Below are 16,182 nucleotides of genomic sequence, written 5' to 3'. Positions count from 1 at the left end.
CAACTGCACAGGCATGATTTTGAAATAGAATTAAGAAAGGCACTCCATAATAGCTAAAGAAGCTTGCCTTTGCTGGATTGGAGCATGTTAATCAAGAACACAGCACTTCTTTATTTTATGTTCCAGGACACATGTGCAGGACATGCGGGTTTGTTACATAGGCAAACGTGTGCCATGGTGTTTTGCAGCACCTACCAACCCATCACCTAGGTATTAAGCCCCACATGTATTAGTTATTTATCCTGATGCTCTCCCTCCCCCTGCCACCCCACCCCCCAGACAGGCCCCAGGAACACAGTACTTCTTAAAAGTCATAGGCAGCAGCATGCATGTCACTTTGTATGATTCTGCTTTATGTGTTTGGTGTGGTGGCTTCTTCCTTTGCTCTACATGACAGAAACCTTGTGTACTTTGAGGCCAAGTATGTTCTACCTTAACTTTGTCCCTAAAAGTGCCCTGAACAGTTAAGAATTCCCAGCATGACTCACAGGGACCCACTCCTGCCACTGCTCCAGTGCTCAGTTTCTCCTGGAATCCTGGGCCCTGCCTGCCATGTCTCTCCTCTTCACCCCACAGTATAGCAGGGCTCACGGTACATTGGTTTATTGGAGCTCAGAGAGAGCAGGCCCCATGTAGAGTGGAGTGTACCTGCCTGTGGAGGAAGGTCTCTCTACATAACCAACACAGACTGCTAACTACCAGTCCAGGCTCATCACTCACTTTCCTTTGGCGCGGTTAACCCACACATCGGGCTTGTTCAGGCAGCACCAGTTCCTCCTTTTTATCCTCCTCAAAGCCACACACCAGAGCTCACTCTGCCCACTGCTGATTCATAGTGTCCCTGTCTTTCCCTGTCTTTCCCCCATCCCACTCTTGGTCTCAGATCAAAATGCTTCCAAACATTTCCTCAGAGTCATTCAGAGTCGGCCTTTCCTGTTTTGTACTTGCCAAATGTTTCCTGAATTGGTCTCCCATTCTAAAACATGCCCCACAACAAATGTCAAAGAAAGATGTCTCTGCCCCCCTTAATTCAATTTTTTTCCACATCTCTTGAACATGGTTTTTTAAGGGTCTGAATTTCTTCCCATCTTTGGCCTATTCTCTCCCATTCTACCCCACCCCTCCCATCCTAAAATGCAGCAGAACCACCAGGTCACAAGGTAATACAGAACTCTCACTCACATCTCTTCAACATAATCATCAACACGTGGCTCAGCTAGATTTACATCATAATGGATCAAGGCAGGGAGAGGCTACTTTGAATACATACAACATTGGGATGTAGTTTTTGTTGGTGCTGAAGTAGACGTGGGGGTTTGGGAGGGTGTGCTCTTTTTAAAGCCATAACATAGCAACCAGTAACTATAGCAGACACATACTAACATATAGGCTCAAGGTTTAGGTGTTCCACGTTTGTAATTATTTATTATTTGGTTGGCTTTTCTGTTTTGGCCCCTGCACCAACAAATCAAACATCACTTGTCTGAACAAATGACTCTGGTAGTTTCCAAAAGTTGCCCAGCCAACTTGAGACAATGCCATTTTGCAAAAACAGTAAATAAATATCATCCAAATGTGGGCAATCAAAAACAGCTACAAAGCAAATGTTACTGAATCCAGCAGTGGGGCTAAGTACTGGATAACGTATCATTCAGAATTTAGGAAAACAAATCAGGCTGACACAAGCCCCTCTCACCCCCAAAATGCCAGTAGAGTAAATGGGAACAGACAGCTAATGTTGGATAACTAAACATGGAGGAATTATAAACTCAAAGGAAATGTTCTTGGTGGAGGCATTAAGGTGTTTTCATTGCCCCACACAGAATTTACATCAGATGTGTTTGTTTGCTTTTCCCAGGAATCAAAAATGCTATGCCCAGGGAAATGCCATGTTAGTTGAGTTTGAGGAAGAAATTTTACCCAAACTGGCCTTGTAGTAGGTAGGGTAGGACTTTGCACTTGATTTCTGCCTTTAAAGATAACCTATTGAACAAAGTTTCCTAAATTAAAAGATGGAGATTTCCTTCTGCCTAAAACATAATTAAAACCTAAAATGAAATGTTGGATAATACCTAAAATTGTGAGAATATCTCTTCTGTAAAATACTTTTACAATTCCCTTTTTCTCAAGATTACCTACTACCACAATGATAATTAACCAAGTTTAAGCATGTGTTTTCTTGATTCTGAAAAGTCTGAATGTATTATGGCTCTGGATTTCTAAGTCTGGGCAGGGAAATGTATTAATTTTTAAGGATTCTAAGCAGTGGTTTTAGTTAATTTTACATAGAATTGGATAGAACTATAGGAGTGTATTTAACAAGTACATATGCATCAGATTAGTTTAACTTTATGATAACTTGCTGCTCCTAAATTGTTACTAAAAATAATTATACCTAAAGTCATCCAGAATGCCATAATTTCATGAGATGACACAGCAGGTAAACTGGTTTCTCCAACTCCTACCTTCTACCAGATTGTTCTGTACAGAACAGTCATGCTTCCAAAGACAGCCACCACTAGCAAGACCAGGAAGAAAGAAATTCTTATCACCCCTAATCAAGCAGATAAATTGTATACGCTCCAAAGCATTCTTATTGAGGAGGAAAACTGAGGAGTTGTAGAATATGCTACAGTTACTATTAGAAAAAGTAAAAGCCAGTCACCTGAGACTCTTTACCCTTTGCCCCCCGGTTCTCAGTATGCCACCTTTCACTTTGATCTCCTCAGTCTCATTTCACTTCCCTAACATTAGAGTTTAGGCACATTCAATTTTATCTTACTTTGGATTGTTATAAAATCAATTAATTCTAGTCTTCTTTTGTTTTCCTTTTTAGTTTACATAATAAGAGAACACACGCTTGTTCCAAAAACAAAATTTTAAGCCCAAACATAACTTTATAAGGTAAAAAGCAAAAACATCCTCTTTTCTCCATCTTGTCTCACTTCCTGAAGATAGCCACTGTCGGCTGGGCGCAGTGGCTCATGCCTGTAATCCCAGCACTTTGGGAGGCCTAGGCAAGGGAATCACAAGGTCAGGAGATGGAGACCATCCTGGCCAACATGATGAAACCCCGTCTCTACTAAAAAAATAAAAATTAGCTGAGCCTGGTGGCATGTGCCTGTAATCCCAGCTACTCGGGAGGCTGAGGCAGGAGAATAGTTTGAACCCGGGAGGCGGAGGTTGCAGTGGGCCAAGATCGAGCCACTGCACTCCAGCCTGGCGACAGAGCAAGACTCTGTCTGCAAAAAAAAAAAAAAAAAACAAAAAACAAAAAACAAAACTACTGTCAACTGTTTGGGGACAAAAAGGCGTATGTGTGCCTGTATGCAGGTTTAAACAAATGTATATAAATTTCTTCTGAAGCTAGTTTTTTTTTTTTTCTTTTTTTTGAGATAGAATCTCGCTCTGTTGCCCAGGCTGGAGTGCAGTGGCGCGATCTCAGCTCACTGCAACCTCCGCCTCCCGGGTTCAAGCAATTCTCTGCCTCAGCCTCCTGAGTAGCTGGGATTCCAGGCACCCACCACCACACTCAGCTAATTTTTGTATTTTTATTACAGATGGGGTTTCACCATCTTGGCCAGGCTGGTCTTGAACTCCTGACTTCATGATCCACCTGCCTCGGCCTCCCAAAGTGCTGGGATTACAGGCATGAGCCACCTTGCCCGGCCATTTTTTTCATTTAATATACAGCATCTTGATTTTTCAGCCAATGTACAAAATAGCTAGCAGACACACATTTATCGTATTTCTTCCTTTCCCTACAATGAGATTGCCAAATTAAGATTTGCTGTCAAAGGAAGTAAAACAAAGAAAACTGTCAGCCTCATACTGCCTTCAATCTATAACTGGTGAGGACAAAAGGGTAAACATACACACATTAATATACATACGTAATAAATATATAAATTATCCTACATGGCTAAATGTTAACATAAGTAATACATGTACATTGAAATCAAGTTAATTTTCAAAGGCACGAAGCTAAGGAAGGCATCTGCGTAGGTGGAGAGACTTAATGGGCTCTGATTAGGGAGGAACACCATGTGGAAATTTCCTGGGCTTTGGAGCCAGAAACATGAGGTCAAATTTAACTCTACCTCTTACTGATTATGTGGTTTGTGTAAGTTGCTTAACCCTTCTGAGCTTCCTTTTTGTCATGCACAGAACTAGGGGAAAGATTTATCTTACAGAGATTGAGATATTAAATGTTTAAGATGGTGTCTTGAACATAATAAGTACCCAAAAAAATGCCTTAATACTGTTAATAGTCCAGACACTATATATGACGGAATTGGTGATCCAATACCCACACCACCAAATACCTATGAACTCTGCTTTTTGTCTTTGTGTTTTATTTGCCTTCACGCTTTTATATTTATTTGTATAGACATGGAAAGTCCCTTAGAAATAAGCTGCTGTAAACATGAAGGATACACAACTACTTAGTAGCTTTAATGCATTATTGAAGTGATGCTCTCTCCTCCTATTTCCCCAGAGCATCCTGCACTGGGCTCATTAACAATGTCCCATCCTTCCCCTAAGCAATCCTAAATTTTACTTACACCTTGTGATAAATAAAAGCCATGTGACTATCAATAAACAACTGACAATATCCTCCACCTGTGCTAGCAGCTTGACGTGTCAAAAGCCAAGCTTCCCAAAGAGGAGGATCCTATCCTCTTTTACTTAACAAGGCTAAAACAGATGCATACACTTTTAGCTGGCTAGTGCCCACGTCTTGGGGAAAGGACCTACCAAGTACACATCTCCTTTTATTACATATTTTAGTCAACTGTATGTCCACCCACCCTTCACATTCATCTATACTTAAGAGGTTAGATTTCTAGAAAATCATGGACTTCTAGAAGGATTAGTGGAAATTTTGGCCACTATAATATCCAACCATCCTCTTTTCCATGTGAGAAAACTGGGGTTCAGGAAGATGTGACATGCCCAAGGACACACAGCTATTTAAATACCAGTTGGGATTAGAACCCCAACTCTTTAAGTCTTTTGCACACTAATAAGCAAGGTATTATATGTTCCAGTAGTTCTGTGAGGTGCTTATTCAATCTTTTTGGGATGAAAAGAAACGTCGGTGGTTGCGAATGCATAAGGGTAATTAACCCACCTGTCTGTCCATGTGGGGATGGGATTAACGACGGGGAAAGTTGCGTTTGTAATTTTCCACCATCTTACCTAAATTTGCAGGAAAATTGCTCTATGGGCAATAAATATGACCCAGGAAGACCAGCAACCCCCAGTAGTATCTCAAAAGGGCTCCAGAGACATGTTAGACCAAGTGGAAGTAAAGCACGAGGTGGGGGATGTCTGCTAGGATGGTGGCAGGCAGAGCAGAGGTATTTTTTTTCCGTATTTATTAACCTGGGAGGGCAGACGTTGTCAATTTCCTCCTCCTGCCACACAAGTGGCCACGTCCTTGTCACTGGGGCTGTGTGGAGGTTCTCACCTCCTCCTTTTTCCCAGGGATGTTTACGGCGAGGGCGCGGGTCGGCCTGGGCGGAGGAGGATCCGGGCATCGGCGCCCACCCCCCGTCCCCAGCCGCGGCAGCAGCTGTGGGCGCCCGACGAGGGCTCCCTGGGCAGCGCCTTTGTTTTCCCGACTCCAATTACGTTTGCGGAAGTGCTGCCAGCACCGGGCGCACTGGGGGCGCAGGCGGCAGCCTCCCCCAGCACCCCACAAAGATGACACCCGACACGGGAGCCGGGGGAGGGAAGGAGGGAGGGAGGGAGCGGCGGGCGAGCGAGGCCCGAGCGGAGACAGCGGCGCACGCTCGGCTCCGAGCCCCGGCCCCGAAGCCCCTTTCCCGGCAGCAGGTGTGCGCGGCTGAGGTGCCTACCCGCCCTCCGGCTGGGCCCGTCCGGGGCGGGGGAGGCCAGGGCGGGTCTGCGAGCCCCTTCTCCGCAAGCCAGGCCCGACTCACCTGCTGCGGCGGCAGCAGCGCTCAGCTGCGCGGGGCGCGGGGAGCCCTGTCCCCGGAGCGCGGGGCGGCGGCTCGGGGCCCCGGGGCGGCGGCTGTCGGGGCAGCGCGCACCATCCCGGGCTGCTCGCGCGCTCCTCGGGGGCTGCGGCGGGCTGGGCGGGGCGCGGCGAGGCGAGGGATGCGGACCGGGTGGGGCCACGGAGGACGGAGGCGGAGGGCCCAGCGCTCCCGCCGGCGCGACCTTCTCTCCCGCTGCGGCTCCTCCTCCTCCCCGGCCCGGGCCTCCCAGTCGCCGCCGCCGCCGCTCACTACCGGCTGGACCCGTTTCAGGGCCGGGCGCTGAGGACCAGCCGCCAGGTGCAGCGCTCCGCCTCCTGCGGCGGCGGCGGATGCGTCGACTGCCCGCTCCCGGCCTCCAGCCCGCCCCGGCGGCCCGGAGGGACCCCTGAACCCAGCCGGGCCGGGGGAGCGCGCTGAAGAGGCGAAAGCACTGGGCGAGGCTCCATCCCTACCGCACCCCCCACCCCCCGCCCCCACGCGGCTCCCGCTGAGCCCCCAGGCAATGAGTGCGGGCCAGGAAAGGTGGGGGAAAATGTACTAACATCCCTTATTCCTTGAGCGCCTTTTAAGTGGCACACACAATGCTAACGCGGTCAGTGCGTTATCTCCGCGTCTGTCCCAGGTTGACCCGGAAAGGAGGAGCCGGCGGGGTGCGGGAGACAAACAATCTGTGAGTTTCGGGGCTCACCAAGAAGGGGGAACACTGAGACGAATGCACCCTTTTTCAGGAAGCTGCTACTGGCATCTTGCTGAAAAGTCAAACCGTGTGTGTCGCACTAAGAATATAATTAAAGTTGTATTTCTAGTTAAACACGCAGAGAGTAGGGGGGAAAGTGGAGTATTCACTTGGCAAGTATGTCTGTGTGCCTGTGATGGGCTTTGGGGGATGCCACATCCTGTTCTTAAGGAGTTTATTGTCTTGTTCTGGCAACAACGACAAGAGTGACAATCGTAGCTAACGCTTATAAACATCGATTATGTATGGGGCACTGTGTAGGTACTATTTGAGCCTTATAACCCTATAGGTGTAGGAAACGTTATTCCCATTTTACAACTGAGGAAAGCCGAGGCTGAAAGTTAATGTGACCCATCCAAAGTTACTAAACAGCGAAAGGGAAAACAGGCTTCTTTTGTCTGCAGGCTTTAAGCTCTTAACCATGAAATCATACTGGTAACAATTTGATAGGCCCTGAAGTTTCCGAATTTTGAGTCCCTCTTTAGGAAGAATAAAACAATTACAAATATGAAATTTCTAGGGCCCCTTCCTGAGCTTATGAAGGGTCCCCGAAGCTTAAACTATGGTAGCCTTATGCTAAATCCACTTTCAATATTGACGTAGATATTCAATCATTTCTTTCTCCAGGCATTTCTTTCTCCTGTCAGGAACACGAGACACTGGTCCCCTCCTTGAAACTTTTCCCTTCTCTTCTTTTGGTGCCCCGTAAGTGTTGGATTTTCCTCCTTGAAACTCTCCCCTCCTCTGCCTTCTGTGACCCACAAGTCTTGGGTTTTCCTCTTCCTCTCTGGCCACTCCCCTTTGCTCCACTTGAGTTTTAGTTTTCCTTGGGTTTTGTTCTAGGCTTTCCTTTCTTCTGATTCTGTTTTTTTCTGCGAATGCTCTCACTCCTTGGCTTCAATCACAGAATATTTGAGGATGCTCCAAAAGCCCTCTCTTGGGGTCAGCTTCTCTCCTGAGGGCCAGATCCTTATGGTCAGTCGTCCAGTGGGATGTGTCACAGGCACCCCAACCTCACTAAGTGCCACATCAATGTTTCTTTACCTTCTGTTCTTCCCCCTCTCGTTTTGTTTTTGTTTTTGTTTTAAGATGGAGTCTCACTCTGTCGCCCAGGCCGGATTGCAGTGGCGTGATCTCAGCTCACTGCAACCTCTGCCTCCCGGGTTCAAGTGATTCTCCTACCTCAGCCTCCTGTGTAGCTGGGATTACAGGCATGTGCCACCATGCCTGGCTAATTTTTGTATTTTTAGTAGAGATAGGGTCTCACCGTGTTGGCCAACCTGGTCTCAAACTCCTGACCTCAAATGATCCGCCCACTTCAGCCTTCTGAAGTGCTGGGATTACAGGTGTGAGCCACTGCACCCAGCCCCTCCCTCACTCTTGCTTCTGGGTTCCCAGACTCTGGGGTCCCAAACAGCCATCCACCCAGTTATACAAGGCCCTTCTTCTCAATGCTCCTTTCACCCTTATACCCATGCCCAGTGTATTAGTTACCTATTGCTGCTGTAACAAGTTATCATAAACTTTGTGGATTAAAACACACATTTATTATCTTATGATTCTGGAGGTCAAGAGTCCAAAATGGGTTTTAGTGAACTAAAACCAAGGTGACTACAAGGCTGTATTCTTTCTGTAGGCTGTAGAGAATAATCCATTTCTTTTACCTTTTCCACTTCTAGGGGCTGCTCACATTCTTTTGCTCATGGACCCTTCCTCCATCTTCAAAGCACACCACTCTACCTCAGCCACAATCCTCACATTGCCTTTTTTGACTCTGACCCTCATTACATTGGGTTCACCTTCATCATCTAGCGTAAACTCCTCCTTTCAAGAATCTTAATCCCATCATCAAAGTCCATTTTGCCATGAAGCATATTCACAGGCTCCTGGGATTGAGACATGGACATCTACAGTGGGCCATGACTCTGTCTATGACACCCAGTCAGATGCCAAACTCTTGATTCCACCTTTTCAAATATCTCTAGCACCTGTCCTCTTCTCTCCATCCCTGTGCTATCCTAATCTCTGTTATCTCTCCTTTGCCTATGGCAAAATTTCTCTGGTCTCTCTGCCTCAAAATGTTCTCTCATCCAATCAACTTTTCACTTTGCCACCAAAGTAATCTGTTTTCTTTTCTTTTCTTTTCTTTTCGACAGGATCTTGCTCTGTCACTCAGGCTGGAGTGCAGTGGTGTGATTATAGCTTACTGTAACCTCAAACTCCTGGGCTCAAGGGATCCTCACACCTCAGCCTCCCAGGTAGCTGGGACTACAGGTGCATACCACCATACCCAGCCAATTTTTAATTTTTTTTTGTACAGGTGGAGTCTCACTATGTTTTAGGAGAAGAGCAAAGTTGGCTGGTAGCACAGCTAGGAGGTACAATACAGTGTGAAGGGTGCCTCATGGTGTTGCACAATCCAATGAGACAGCAAAGGAATTACATGGTAAGGTGTTTGTAAAGATTGTTTTGGTGTTGGGCGTAGTGGCTCATGCCTGTAATCCCAGCACTTTGGGAGGCCAAGGTGGGCGAATCACTTGAACCCAGGAGTTTGAGACTAACCTGGGCAACATGGCAAACCTCATCTCTCAAAAAGTACAAAAATTAGCCAGGTGTGGTGGCATGCCTATAGTCCCAGCTACTAGGGAGACTAAGGTAGGAAAACTGACAGAGCCTGAGAGGTCAATCTCCCAACCTTAGCAGTGAGCCATAATTACACCTCTGTACCCCAACCTGGGTGACAGAGTGAGACCCTGTCTCAAAAAAAAAAAAAAAAAAAAAGTAACTGTAACCAGTAGCAAGGAGAAAGGTTAACAGTGGCATGGACCACAGTGGTAGTGGCTGGGATGGAGAGAGACAGATAGATTTGAGAGTTTGGGGAAGTATATGAGCATACTTGGTGATATGTTGCATGTGGGAGGCAAGGGAAAGGAGGTGTTAAGAATGACTCACAGGCTTCTGGCTTGAGCAACTAGGGAAGACTGTGATAACCTTTACTGAGAGGGAGGAGACTGTGGGAGGTGCAGGTTGGAAGGGAAAAAGGAAGAATTCACATTTGACTCAGTGAGTTTGAGATGCCTGTGAGCCTTGCAGGTGGAGCTGTGAAGTAGGCAATTAAACTTGAGTCCACAGCCCAGAAGAAAGGGCTGGATTTGGCAGTCATCAGTATTGAGGTACTATTTACAGTCATTGGACTGAAGGGGATTACTCAGGAAGAGAATAGACTCAGAGAGCCCAGAGAAGGGCCAACATTTACCAGTTGGTACAGGAGAGAAAACCAGGTAGGATCAGTCAGAAGTAGGAGGCAACTCAGGAGGATGTTGTCACTGAAGACTATAGAAGAGTTGTTTCAAGCAGGTGTAAGTGGTTTGCACTCTCTCTCTCCTCCATATCCTAGATAAAGCATTATGTCCTCTATAGACTGGCTTTATCGCCCCTCGATGGCTTCGTTTACCATGTGCCTTCTCTATCATGGCATCTATCATATACTATTGTAATCATTTGTTTAACTTCTATGCTAGATTGCAAGCTCCTTAAAGACGGGGGAAACACTATGTTGTTCGACATTTGTATTATTTAGCATAGACAGTAGTCCATTGGAACAGCCCATATACAGTGGTTTAAATTTTTTAAAAAAGTATGATTTTCTCTCATATAAAAGTTTAGGTAAACATATGTAACAAACCTGCACATCCTGCACATGTACCCTGGAACTTAAAAAATCATAAAATAAAATTTAAAAATTTAGGTAAATAAGTGAGCCCATGGTATTGGGACTCAAGATTTATGCTCTTTTGATCTTGTTGCTCTGTCATCAAAACCCAACATGGCTGCCCCAACTCTTACTATCATTTGCACATTCCAGCCATTGCAAAAGGGAAAAGGGGAAGGGGAAGGCATTTTCCTTTCTTTTAAGAATATGGGCCGGGCGCAGTGGCTCATGCTGTAATCCCAGCACTTTGAGAGGCCGAGACGGGTGGATCACCTGAGGTCAGGGGTTCGAGAGCAGCCTGGCCAACATGGTGAAAACCCGTCTCTACTAAAAATACAAAAAATTAGCTAAGCGTGGTGGCAGTTGCCTGTAATCCCAGCTACTTGGGAGGCTAAGGCAGGAGAATCACTTGAACCCAGCAGGTGGAGGTTGCAATGAGCTGAGATCGCACCACTGCACTCCAGCCTTGGCAACAAGAGCGAAACTCCTTCTCAAAAAAAAAAAAAAAAAAGAAGTTGTACATATGTACATATTACTCGTTTAAATCCCAGTAGCAGAACTTTCTCATATGACCACATCTATCTGCAAGGAAAGCTGAGAAATATAGTCTTTAACTCAGTAGCCATATACACAGATAAAAATTCTATGACTGTGAAAGAAGAGAATAGACACTGGGTGCAACCAGCAGCCCTGATATACCATTGTAACTGTATCATAGAGCCAGACTGTTGGAATATGCTTGTAGAGCATAGAGAAAGGCAAGGAAGGATAAACACCCCACTCTTGACATTAATTACCTTGGGGGGAGGAAATGGAAGGGGCATGGAGGGAGAGTTATAAATTATTTGTTGAATGAATGGATGATAATAAATGGATAAATCCAATGGTGACAGTAGTCATGAGGCGAGTTCTTTTTAGCTCCCTTTCCCACCCTCCTCAGCATTGGCTTATGAAGGAAGAGGGACTTTCACTAGAACGAAAAGATGAGTTATGTAAACAGAAGGAAAGAAGGCCAATTTATTTAAATCTTTTATTCTGATATCTTTTTTGCTTAATTCTCTTAAGTTTTCTAGGTAGGTGATCATATTAAACTATATACAATGATACTTTAGTCTCCAATATTTGTATCTATATTTAAATCTTACTACATTGACAAAATAATAGTAAATATTGGTGATGATTAACAATTGTTCCTTTTCTTACTACTTTCTTTACTACAAATATCTCTATTGCTTTGCCACTGAGTATGAGGCTGGCTATTGTTTTGACATAGCTATTTTTCACTAGGTTAATCAAGAATCTTTCTATATATGGTTTAATACAAGTTTTAAAAATTAACAATACATATTTTAATATCATTTCCTTCATGTACTTTCTAAGATTTTTTTTTCTTGTTCATTCCCAATACAGTTCCACATTATGTGGTGTTTATTGTCTTCTATTTATGGACTTAAATGGCAATAAATCTACTTTAGTGAGGCAGAGAGTTAGGCCCTGGATATAGAAGCATAAAATCAGGTCCCTTCCATCGAGAGGCTTGTGATTTACTAACAGGGACATGTCTACAAATAGATCAGTTATAATTAACATAATTATAATAGCAGGCAACATATGCTATGAGTGGTACACAGATTAACTTTTCAAAAATATCTCTTCTACCGTGTTCCTCCTCCCATAAGAAAAATCCATTTGGTCCCTATGGCTTAAAGCAGATAGTCCAAAATCTTTAATCATCTTCAATCAAACACTAAGTTCTGCCCATTGTATCCTCTCGGCATTGCTATGTTTCACCTACCCTATCCCTACACACACCACTCCAACTCAGGACCTAATGCAGCTGTCTCCATAGTGGCTTCCCTGTTTCCAGCCGTGCACCTATCTAATAGTAAGCAAGGCACTTCAAATGTATCTCAGTTATGTGGTTAAAAAAAAACCAATTAAATTATATTTTAATTTTTAAAACTTTTTATTAGAGTATAACATACATACAAAAAAGTACACAAATCATAAGAGTACAACTGAGTTACAATAAATATAATAAAAACTGTGTAATCGCCACTAATCACAAAAAACTGAACATTACTAGCACTCCACAAGATCCCCTTGTGACCTTTACAAATTACTACCTCTTTCTTTCTCCCCAAAGGTAACCACCATTCTGATTTCTAACCCCACAGAGTAGTTTTGCCTGTTTTTGGACTTTATATAAGTGGAATCAAAGAGTATAAAATCTTTTGTGTTTGATTTATTTATTTATTTTTTTAATTAGAGACAGGGTCTTGCCATGTTGCCCAGACTGGTCTTGAACTCCTGAGCTCAAATGATTCTCCTGCCTTGGCCTTCCACAGTACTGGGATTACAGGTGTGAGCTGCCGCACTTGGCCTTGTGTTTGATTTCTGGTATAGTTTAGATGTCCCCACCCAAATCTCATGTCGAAATGTAATCCCCAGTGTGGAAGGTGGGGCCATTGGGAGGTGTTTGGGTCATGGGGGTGGATTCCTCATGACTTGGTGCTGTCCTTGTGATACTGAGTTCTCTCAAAATCTGGTTGTTGGCCGGGCACAGTGGCTCACACCTGTAATCCCAGCACTTTGGGAGGCTGAGGTGGGCTGATCACGAGGTCTGGAATTCAAGACCAGCCTGGGAACATGGTGAAACACCATCTCTACTAAAAGTACAAAAATTAGCTGGGCATGGTGGTGCGTGCCTGTAGTCCCAGCTACTAGGGAGGCTGAGGCAGGAGAATCATTTGAACCCGGAGGTTCAGTGAGCTGAGCGTGGAGCTCAGGTGGAGGTTGCAGTGAGCTGAGCGTGCAACTGTACTCCAGCTTGGAAAAAAAAAAAAGATCTGGTTGTTTAAATATGTATGGCACCTGCACCCTCCACCCTCCCCTTGTTCCTGCATTCATCATGTGATACTGGGGCTCCCCTTTTGCCTTCCACCATGACTGTAAACTTCCTTAGATCTTACCAGAAGCTGAGCAGATGCTGGCACCATGCTCCCTATACAGCCTTCAGAACTGTGAGCCAATTAAACCTCTTTTCTTTATAAATCACTCAGTCTACAGAATTCCTTTTCTTTTTTTTTTATTATTTTTTAAATTATTTTTTGAGACAAGGTCTTGCTCTGTCACCCAGGCTGGAGTGCAGTGGTGCAATCATGGCTCACTGATGCTCTGACCTCCCAGGCTCACACGATCCATATACCTCAGCCTCCTAGGTAGCTGGGACTACAAGTGCACCACCATGCCTGGGTAATTTTTTTTTTTTTTTTGAGAGGGAGTTTCACTCTTGTTGCCCAAGCTGGAGTGCCATGGCGTGATCTCAGCTCACTGCAACCTCTGCCTCCTGGGTTCAAGCGATTCTTCTGCCTCAGCCTCCCGAGTAGCTGGGATTACAGGCGCACACCACCATGCCCCGCGAATTTTTTGTATTTTTGATAGAAATGGGGTTTTACCATGTTAATCAGGATGGTCTCAAACTCCTGACCTCAGGCAATCCACCCGCCTTGGCCTCCCAAAGTGCTGGGATTACAGGCATGAGCCATCGTGCCCAGCCTTTTTTTTTTTTTTAAAGACAAAGTCTCACTATGTTGCCCAGGCTGGTCTTGAACTCCTGGGCTCAAGGGATACTACCACCTCAGTCTCCCAGAGTGGTGGGATTACAGGCAGGAGCCATATGCTTAGACTCAGGTATCTTTATAGCAATGCAAGAATGGCCTACTACAATTTCTTTTGCTCAAAATTATATTGCTGTATGTAGTTATTTCATTTTCAGTATACAGACATTTCACTTTATTTTCTTTTATTCTTTCGTTGATGGATATTTGGATTTTTCCATTCATTGGTATTTACAAATAATGCTGCTATGAACTTCCTTGTGCTTGTCTTTGGTACACATAGGTATGAATTTGTATAGTATATACTTAGAAGTGCAATAGCTAAGCTATAGGATATGCAGGTTTTCACCTTTGTTAGTTAATACCGAACAATTTCCAAGGTGTTTGCAAGAATTTATACTCTTGTTGACAGTTCTCTTGTTTCACATACTTGCCCTCACCTTATATTGTCAGTATTTTTTCTTTTTAAAAAATTATTTTTAAATAATTTACGCTTATTAATTTTATTAATAAAAATAAATTTTATTCATTAATTTTAGCATTCATTAGAGAAGTTGCAAGGACAGTACATAGAATTTCCACACATCTCTCACCCAGCTTTCCCCAGTGTTAGCATTCTACCATAGTATAAGTATCACATCTAAGAAATTAACACTGCTACCAATACCCTAACAAAACCCTAATTCAAACCCTATTTGGATTTCACCAGTCTTTCTACCAATATCCTTTTTCTGTTCCTGGATCTAATTCAGGATTCCACATAACATTTATGTCCTTTTAGTCTCCCTCCATCTATGACAGCTCCTCAATCTTTCCTTGTCTTTCATGACCTTGATACTTTTAAAGGATGCTGGTCAGGTAGCTTGTAGAATGATCCTCAATTTAGGTTAACTGATTTTTTCTCATGGTTAGATCAGGGCCACATATTTTTGGGAAGACTGTCACAAAGATAGTGTGCCCTTCTCAGATCATATCAAGAGCACACTCATCATATATTCCACTACCTGCAATATGAATCTTAATCCCCTCACTGAAGTTCTGTGTACTAAGTTTCTTTGCTGTAAAGTCACTGCCATGGTTTGAATGTTTTTGTCCCTTCTAAAATTCATGTTGAAACTTAATCCCTAATACAACAGTCTTTAGGGTGGGGCCTTCAGCAGGTGCTTAGTCCATGAAGGTTCCGCCCTCGTGGATAGAATTAGCACCTTATAAAAGGGCTCAGGGGGCAAGTTCACTCCTTCCATCCCTTTCTGCCCTTCCCTCTCTTCTACCATGTGAGGATGCAGCACTTGCCCCCTCCAGAAAATACAGCAACAAAACACCATCTTGGAAGCAGAGAGCAGTTCTCACCAGACACCAAATGCTTGTACCTTAATCCTGGACTTCCCAGCCTCCAAAACTGTGAGAAATACATCTCTATTATTTACAAATTACCTGGTCTTAGGTGTTTTGTTATAGGCAGCACAAACAGACAAAGATAAGTCACTATCTTTCCCTTTATAATCAACAATATTTAGGAGGAGATACTTTTGATGTTCTGCAAATATGTTATTTCTCCTTAAAATTTTATTTATTAATTTTAGCATTCATTGATTGTTCTTGCCTGCAGCTATCATAACTGTGGTATTCTAGTTGAGATTTTCTATTTTCTTCATTCCTTTTATATTTGTTAATTGAAATTCTTTTATACAGAAAAATTTTTCCCTTTTCTCTCTTTATTTACTTATTCAATACTTGATATTTGTATGAAGTCATGAATACTTATTTTATTCTTTGACTTAAAATCTAATACTTTTATTTTCTTGCTTAAATTATTCCAGCTTTTGTCATGGTGACTCAGGTTGGTTACTCTCCTTTTTGTTCTCTCAGGATGGAATTTGAGTCTAATTTATTAATTTCAGCAGAATTTTAAACATACAAAAAGGATAATTTTGCAATGGATTTCATCAAAATATCTTTGCAAATTAGTCTTCATATGACTTGCATTGTAAAACTTTTTAAAATTTTGGTAAAATACACATAACATAAAATTTATCATGTTAGCAATTTTTTTTTTCTTTTGAGATGGAGTCTCGCTCTGTTGCCCAGAGTGGAGTGCAGTGGCGT

The 16,182-nt window shown here is 43.7% G+C and overlaps 1 protein-coding gene across 3 annotated transcripts in view; it reads right to left on the bottom strand.

Annotated features, from left to right (window-relative positions):
• MFSD6 (major facilitator superfamily domain containing 6) overlaps positions 1–6,222 on the bottom strand; it is a 91,000-nt gene extending 84,778 nt beyond the window's left edge. The window contains exon 1 of one of the 3 annotated variants that reach the window (XM_054476787.2): positions 5,949–6,222. The gene's annotated coding sequence lies outside the window, so the exon portion shown is untranslated. Of the gene's footprint in view, positions 1–5,388 lie in introns of all 3 variants that reach the window. The other 2 variants (XM_054476785.2, XM_054476786.2) reach the window with 2 other exon arrangements.
• Positions 6,223–16,182: the final 9,960 nt, after the last annotated feature.

The sequence above is a fragment of the Pongo pygmaeus genome, chromosome 11, assembly GCF_028885625.2.
Source record: "Pongo pygmaeus isolate AG05252 chromosome 11, NHGRI_mPonPyg2-v2.0_pri, whole genome shotgun sequence".
Lineage (NCBI taxonomy): Eukaryota > Metazoa > Chordata > Mammalia > Primates > Hominidae > Pongo > Pongo pygmaeus.
Note: the sequence above shows the minus strand (reverse complement) of the source record. Positions and strands in the feature narration are given on the sequence as shown.